General features: G+C 47.8%; 1 protein-coding gene across 1 annotated transcript in view; it reads right to left on the minus strand.

The window, feature by feature from the left end:
• Window positions 1–8348, minus strand: part of CD109 (CD109 molecule) — a 152151-nt gene that overhangs the window by 121085 nt on the left and 22718 nt on the right. The gene's annotated exons all lie outside the window — the stretch shown is intronic.

Below are 8348 nucleotides of genomic sequence, written 5' to 3' on the forward strand. Positions count from 1 at the left end.
TGCCCCGCGTCCCCCCCGCGCGCGGCTGGGAGGAGCCGCCCGCACCGCACCGCACCGCACCGCCCCGCCCGCTCCAGCAGCCGCCGGTCCGAGCCGCTCCGCCCCGGCAGATGCCTGGTCCAGAGGGACAGACGTGGTCCTTGTCCTGGGCGCCGGGGCGGCAACCACGGGCGTCTCCCAGCGCTGCCTGCACCGAGACTCACACATGCAGACCTAGAAATTAGGTCTGGTCTCTGGCAGGCAGATAGACCTAGCCCGGAATACACATTTAGACCTAGAAATACACACACACACACACACACACACACACACGTATACACACATGGCTGAGTGTATACACACACCCACATAAATGTGTGTGAATACATACACGTGTATACACATGCATGCATACACACTATACACGTGTGTTATGTATATACATACACACGTATGTGCACACATGGGCACACACTATACATACATGTATACACAAGTAGGCATGTATGCACACACGTATACAACTATGCATATACACACAGATATGCACATATACACACACACGTATTTATCCACACACCCCTATACACACACACACACACACACACACATTTATAGAAATATCTATTTATATCTCCAGCCACTGCTGCTCTAAGAGGCTCTGTTCTGCTCCACAATCCCCTTCTCTTCCATCTTCTGACAGAAACCTTCATTCACAGCTTGTACTGGACCCAAGGATGCAGGCAAAAAAAAAATCCAGAACAACCCCACTGGCACCTAGCATTAAATGTGCCACATATGTCAAAGAGACCAGGAGCTTGCAATACATTTTCTAAAACTTCCTGTTTATTCCAAAAGGTTGGAAGGGTGGTGGTTGGCCTCAGCTCTCCAGGTCCAGCTGTCAGCCATGCTGGGTGCAGTATTCAAGCAGAGCCAAGAGTGGAGAAAAGCAGTCATGACAGCCTGCCCCTTCTGCGACTGACCAGAGATAAACATGAGCCTTGGCAGTATTTAGAGCAGCCCAGTGGCTACTTCAGTTTGCAGTAGGCACATCTACATGTGCTTCTTTTAAGCAGGCTTAACCTAAAATCGCCATTTTTAAGGCACATTTAGGGCACGAATCTACATGTGCGCACCCTTAATGCAACTTAAAAATGGTGATTTAAGCCTGAACTTGATACCTGCATAAAGCAGGTATCAAATTTAGGCGCGAATAGCTAAATCGCATTAGTACACGTGTAGATGTGCTAATGCGCATTAACGTGCGTGTCAATGGATGCACAACGTGTTAATGCGCATTAGCAGGTCTGCACATGTGTTAATGCATCTTAGTTATTCATGCCTAAGTTTAATGTGCCTTAACGTGCATTACTGTACCCACATGTAGATGTGCACCTACATCGCCTTAATGTGCCTTAAGCAAAGGCGCATTAAGTTTAGGCATGCACAAATACATGTGTAAACGTCCACTGATGGGTAATGTCACCCTGATCTGGTTGGCCTTATTCACTGCTGTAATATAAGTATTAAATAATAAAGGACTATTAGGTCACCAGAGCCTCTTCGGCGCACAAGAGGGCTCTGACCACAGCCCCTTCCTTGCGCATACTTGGGATGAGGCTTCCTAAACCAAGTAGGGCACTACCCCAGTATTTCCATCTGCCTTGTTAAGACAGCTTTATAGCCCCTTTTCATGCCTCCGCACTGGAGATGAAGATGTGGTACTGTAGGTAAATGCAGTCGCTTTTATTCATGGGTTTGCATTATTACAGGTCTCATTTATTAGTAGCTAGGAATCAATTAAGACATCAATTCATCAAAAGACTTAAGCGCATGACAAATTTTAAGAAATCCCTTTAGGCTAGATTCTTACCAGTTCTCTCTCATTCAGACTTCCAAAGAACAGCCTGACTTTCAAAAGCTTTCAGCACCCAATAGCTGCCATTGCAACATGCCCAGATTTCTGGGAACACAGGCATTGCACATGCTGAGCTCTTTTGAAAACCTGTCCTTAAAAACATAGTATCTCACAGGAGGCAGCAGCAGCAAGTGCCATGCCTCTTCTGCATGCACATCCATACTTGTAATAACCATGGGAACCAGAACTCCCCCACCTCCTTGGGGTGTGCCCTCAACAGAGACAGGCTTCAAAGTGCACAGGGTAAAAATGACTCAGGGCATAAATAGAGAATAAGCATGTTCATTCTTATTTGGCTTAACCACTAGCCTTCTCATGCTTATTAGGTGGGTGCTCCTGGTAGACTTAACTTCTGTTCTCAGTAAAAGTAATTTGCCATGCAACAGTATCCATTACAGGACTGTGTGTAACTGTCCATACACATCTTTATCCTGGTTGCTTATTTTTACCTTGCAGTGAGGCTTTGCCTGGATTAGGATTTAAAAACGTATTGTTAGATTGTGCATGTAAATTCAGTCTAGTGCTGCCTAATCAAGTCTCTAAAACTCAAAGAAAGCAAGTTGTATTTTAGGTTGTCCTAAATTAGTCAAATTAAAACCTAAAGGGAAGCCCAGGCTTTAACTCAGCCAGCTTAGTTTTTGCTTAAATTAAGGTTTCTCTGTGTGTCTCTCATGTCCCCAGTGTAAATTAGAGCAGCCTCATCTACTCTGCACAAAATAATCAGATTAAATGGTTTATAGTGTTGTTATTAATCTGTCAAAAGATGTGTACTTCCCTAAGCAAAATGTCATGGTTTTACTATAATGTACCTAGGTTCCAAGAGCATAGAAATACCCATCTGGAAGAGCATCAGCCCATAAGTAGGTTTTAAATGCTTGGCTCTTATCAACACCTGAGAGATTAATCATGAATTTAATTTGAATCAGGAAGGAAGTGCACAGCGAGTTACTAAGATCAGCCTCAGAGAAAAAATTGTCTTGAACCAGAACTCTACGTACTATAATTTTGAAAGTAAAGCACACAGGATGAATGGATTTAATAATCCTTGGCTGTTCTGAGCCAATAAAATAGTTATATTAAGGATTCCATTTATGAGATACAACAACATGTTGTTCCATTCAAAGTATTGCCAGCAAGGAAAAAGCAGTAAAAAAAAAAAAAAAAAAATCAATTTTCTACTTGCTTTCATCTTTTAGAGTTGGACACAAACTGAGGAGGTAAAGATAGCCATGCTCCAACTGCTGCTTCTGCTTCTGCAGGGGCAGCTGGAGCATTTGGGGCAAGGGCGTAGGCACTGACTCCATGGGTGCTCTGGGGCTCAAGCACTCACCCGAAAAAAAATTAGCCGGTGCTCAGCCAGTCCGGTGGCAGCAACAGAAGGGGACTTCTGAGGTGGGGGCCTTACACTGCTCAGACAGCAGGAGAGCTATACATGGCACGGGTTTTGGGAGCCCATATGGCATGCAGTCCCTACAACATGGGACCCCTGCGGTATGCAGCACAGGGCCCATGACTAAGGCAGCATGCAGCCCCCAGCCACTTTAAAGTTGGACAGCCCTGGTCTACTATACAATCCAAAGGTGCGAGTGCAGCTCAGGCAGACATACCTGAATCTAATAATAGTGGAGGCTGCAGAAGCATGATATTTCACTATCCCAGCTGCAGTTTTCCAGCTGCAAAAGCCACCCAAGACCGGGGTAAATTCTTTGGCAAGGTAAATTCTTTGGCAAATAGTGCAAAGAGCCTGTGCTATTCAGTGGTTACTCTATTATTGATGCCCAAATAAACTAGTTTAAAGCTATCTTAGGTCAAATACATGTGATCACATTTCTGGACTATAGCAATTGGATGCCAACCTTTCTGGCAGGTGTGCCACAAGTTAAGTCCCTTGTCTTTGCTGAGTATCACTCCTATCTCCCTCCACTGTCCCACTGGCTGCTCTGCTTTCTGCTCCTTCCCTGTGCTTCCTACCCCATCAGCTGCTCTGCTTTCTGCTCCCTGCCCTGTATGCCGTTGTGCTACCCGCCCTCTCCCTGATTCGCTGCACTGCACACACAGATGCTGACCATGCCACTTGTGACACTCATCCTACAAGTTGGCCACCTTGGATTACAGCATAGACACACAGTAAGAAGAATGTGCATTTGAAGGAACACGGATTGTGAGCTACACAAGCAGGCAGGCAGTCCCATTGAAGTCAATAGCATTTCTGGCCTTGTTAACATCAAAAATCATAATACCTAGCAATATTGTAATGAGGCAAAAACTAGAATGGAAACAGATACAAAGAGCAGGTTTATTCAAACTGTATAAAACTATGTAACAGGGAGCAACTGAAGCAGATATGTCCCCAGCTAGGTGAAGACAACTGATTCTGAGCTGGCTGCAGAGGAGTAGGCAGTTAGGGACCCATAGGCTGCAAGTACCTACTGTGTGACTAACTGCCTAGCCCTGGATAGGCAGCAAGGAAACTACTGCAGCTTGGCCAGAGGAACAGCAGTAGGCTGTTCTGGAGACTGAGAGGACACACCTGCAGCCATCTGACCAGAAGGGGAGGATCCCAGGGGATATGAGCCTGGGCTCTGGGGCAGAGGGAACAGTACAGTTCTAAAATCTGTGAGGAGAAGAGCTAATGCCATCAAGAAGCAGAAGCCGTATGCCCGGTCAAATACTCCCAAGGACTAGAAGAGTGTGGAGAGGGCTTCTACAGTGGCATGGTGACTCTGAGGAAACTTTGAGTCTTTTAGTTGGGAGTGGTTGCTTGCATTTATGTTGTGTTTAAGTTTGGTACCAAAGGACTGGATGGTGACTGTAGAGAAAGTATGAAGGCCACACCAGATTTTAAGCCCTGCCAGGGGTGGGGTGCAAGACAGGGAGGCAGAGACAAGCCTAAGGCCAAGAGGGCCAGAGCCTAAGACACAAGAGGGCAACAAGAGGCTGAGACTGAAAGGCCAGGCCAGAGCAAGAGGGCCCAGGCTACAAGTCTGCAGCCAGAGTAACCTGTAGGCTAAGGCTAATAGGGCCAAAGCCTATACAGGAAAGTAAATGGGAACAGTTACACCTGTGAAGCCACACTCATGTCTCACTAGAGCCACAGGTGGTGACCACTGGCCAGGAGTAGTGCCAGCTGGGCACCTGTAGATCTGCCGGGGTTTGAGACACACCTGTGGAGAGCCATGGAGCGTTGGTTAGTGGACAGAGGGCGCAGAGACCACAAGAGGTCACTTAGACACTAGTGAGAGCACTCTGGGACTCAGGGACAACCTGAGTTATACCAGTATATCATCAAGGTGTGGCAGAAGAGATCAAAAGGTGAGGTTACATAGAGCAGTGTTTCTCAACCCAGTCAGACTGCAGGAAGCAGCTTGTGTAAGTTGCTAGTCTTGCCTGGAGTGGTAGTGGTGGGATAGTGCCGGTTCCTCCTTTCAGTATCTTTTCCCAGACAGTGGGGGACATGATGGGAGGGATGAAAGAGGAGCAGGTGCAGGAAGGAGAAGTCTGCTCATCACCACCGCTGTCCCCAGCCAAGCCTGGCACTATACACAGCTGATCCCCACAGCCATCCCTCTGCCCATCAGGTCCAATGAGGTAAAAGGACAGTTCTGGGTCTTCCCCACATGCCCTAGTCAGCCAGGGACAGTGGCAGTGGAGGATAGATTCCCCCTTTCTGCCCTATCACCCAGCATCCCCCACTGGCCCAGGGACTGTACCTGTGGCCTGAGGCGCAGTGTGCTACATCCCTCTTTGCTAAATCCTAGATCCACCTTGGCCTGGATCCAGTGATGTTTAACATGTTTATCGATTATTTGGATGCCATATAAAAAGCTTCCTGGTGAAGTCTGTAGATGACAGAGAACTAGGAAGAACTTTGTGACACAATGGAGGAGAGAAGTAGAATGCAAAAAGATCTTGATTGTTTGGAGATCTGTGCTAGAGACAACAGAAAGAAGTTTGGTGCATGCAGACAAGTTGCTACATCTAAAGAAGATTAACCAATACACAAATACAGAATGGGAAATGGATGGGTGCTAGCATTGTTGAGAAGGACTTAGGGGTGCAGGAGAAAAGGGGGTAATCACAGGCTCAACCTAAGTCAGTAACATGATCTAGTCACAAAGATAAAAACAAACAAATGTACTGTATTGCACATTGTATAAGTCAAGGTTTGAAGCCCAATTTTTAACTCTTAAAATTCAACCTCAACTTATACACTGGATCAATGTCCCCTGCAAGCAGGCTCAGCGCTTGGCTGGCATGGTCCCATCCCCTGCAAGTGGGGCTGCCCAGCCCCATCCCTGACAAATGATGCTGGGCTCAGCACTTGGCTGGTGGGGCTGGGCTCAGCACTTGGCAGTGCCAGTCGCAGCAGCCAGAGCTGGGCTGGGCACTCAGCAGGCATGGCCCCATCCCCTGAAAGCCCAGCGCTGCTCGCAGGGGATGGGGCCAAGGATGGGACCAGGCTCAGTGCTCAGCTGCTGCAGCCCAGGCAACGCCGCTCACAGGGGATGGGGCCGGCCTGGCCCCAGCCCCTGCGAGTAGCGCCAGACTTGGTGCTCAGCTGGCACAGCTCCAACTCCTGCGAGCAGCACTACCTGGGCCTGAATAAAATGTAGGTCAACTTATATACCATGCCTATGAAAATCCTAACTTCACCTCGGAAAAATCGGGGTCAGCCAATACCCCATGTCAACCTATGCACTGTGAAATACAGTTAATTTGGGCTGTGTTAGATGCAAGACACAGGGGGCGCATCTGCAAATCGCCCTATGGCAACACTGTTACTGCACCATGCTTAGTCCTTCCTTTTGGAAGTACTAAAGCCCAGCACGGTAACTGCCTGTACTGTGCTGTGCATGTGACACACAGTTAGTTTTCACTGCTACTTCACCATAGTGGTACGCTAAAATGGGGAAGTGTGCCACTATGGTGAAGTAGGTGCCAGTCATGTGTAGACTCATGTGATCGCTACGTCACCATAGAGTGCCATACAGCGATGTGTAGACATGCCCAGGAAGTGATAGTACCACTCTACTCAGCGTTGGTTAGGCTTCAGGTAGAACTCTGGGTTCCACATTTTAAAAAGGATATGAAAAAGCTGGAGAAGGTCCAGAGGTGAGCATCAAAAATGATAAAGCAGTTGCAAGGCAAATTGTACAAGTAAAGGTTGAAAGAACTCGGCATGTTTAGCTTGCAGAAAAAGCGATTGAGGTGGATCATTATAGCAGTTCTCAAATAATTGAAAGGCTGCCGTAAAGAAGCAGGAGAACAACTGTTCTCCCTCCTTGCAAGACATGAAGCAATGGCTTTAAAATTGGTGCAAAACAGTTGTGGATTATAACTCATAAAAAACTTCCTTAGTGTCAGAACATCAAGGGAGTGACATCCCAGGGAAGTAGGAATGGGACATAAAATTCTTCAGATCCCAATTATGCCAGACTGGGACCTGCGGCTGCTCTCAGCCCAATTCTGAGGACTGGGCAGGAGGCATCTATATCCCAGACCTCTGGACTGATAGTTTTAGCAACGTTCATATATTCATGTCTACGTTATACAGCTAAGCTGAAAAGTAAATTCCCATCATGCTTGTATTTATGCTTAGTTGGTACCAAATTATAACACTTTATGGAGCATACCATAAGTCCAGCAAATTTACGCAGCGAATGGCGCTGGGAGAGATGGCTATGGGGAATTTTGGGGTAGTTATAGCCCACCCTGTAGCCACCCCTCCCAGTGCCGCCACCACCCACCACACCCCCATCCAATAGGAGCCCAGCCCCACCCCTGCCGGGAAGCCTACTCTTGCTCCATGCACAAATTGGGGGGGGGGGGGGGGGGCACATGCCTCCCCCGGGGTGTGCACAGCAGCAGGCAGCTGCCCACCTGTAACAGGGGGGCCTCCTCAGGGCTGATTTCCCTGTGGCCCGCCCACCTGTTTCTGGGCTAACCGCCTACCTTCTCGCCCACCACACTTTAATGATAATTAATTATTTCATTGATCTTAATAAAGAGAGAGGCTGCCCATTTCTTCCCCGATGCCAGGGGGCGCTATCTGCGGATCCGTTCCATAGATTTCATAGACATTAGGGCTGGAAGGGACCTCGGAAGATCATCAAGTCCAGTCCCCTGCCCAAAGGGCAGGAAGTCAGCTGGGGTCATAGAATCCCAGCAAGATAAGCATCCAATTTACTCTTGAAGGTGTTCAGTGTAGGTGCTTGAACCACCTCCAATGGCAGGCTATTCCAGACCTCAGGGGCTCAGACAGTAAAGAAATTCTTCCTCATGTCCAGCCTGAACCGGTCTTGTAGTAGTTTGTAACCATTCGACCTCATTATCCCTTGGGGTGCTCTGGTGAACAAACGTTCACCTAGAAACTGGTGGTCACCCTTGATAAACTTATAGGTGGCCATCAGATCACCCCTGAGCCTGCGCTTTTCCAGGCTAAAGAGCCCCA

Source organism: Alligator sinensis, unplaced genomic scaffold (genome assembly GCF_000455745.1).
Source record: "Alligator sinensis unplaced genomic scaffold, ASM45574v1 scaffold37_1, whole genome shotgun sequence".
NCBI lineage: Eukaryota > Metazoa > Chordata > Crocodylia > Alligatoridae > Alligator > Alligator sinensis.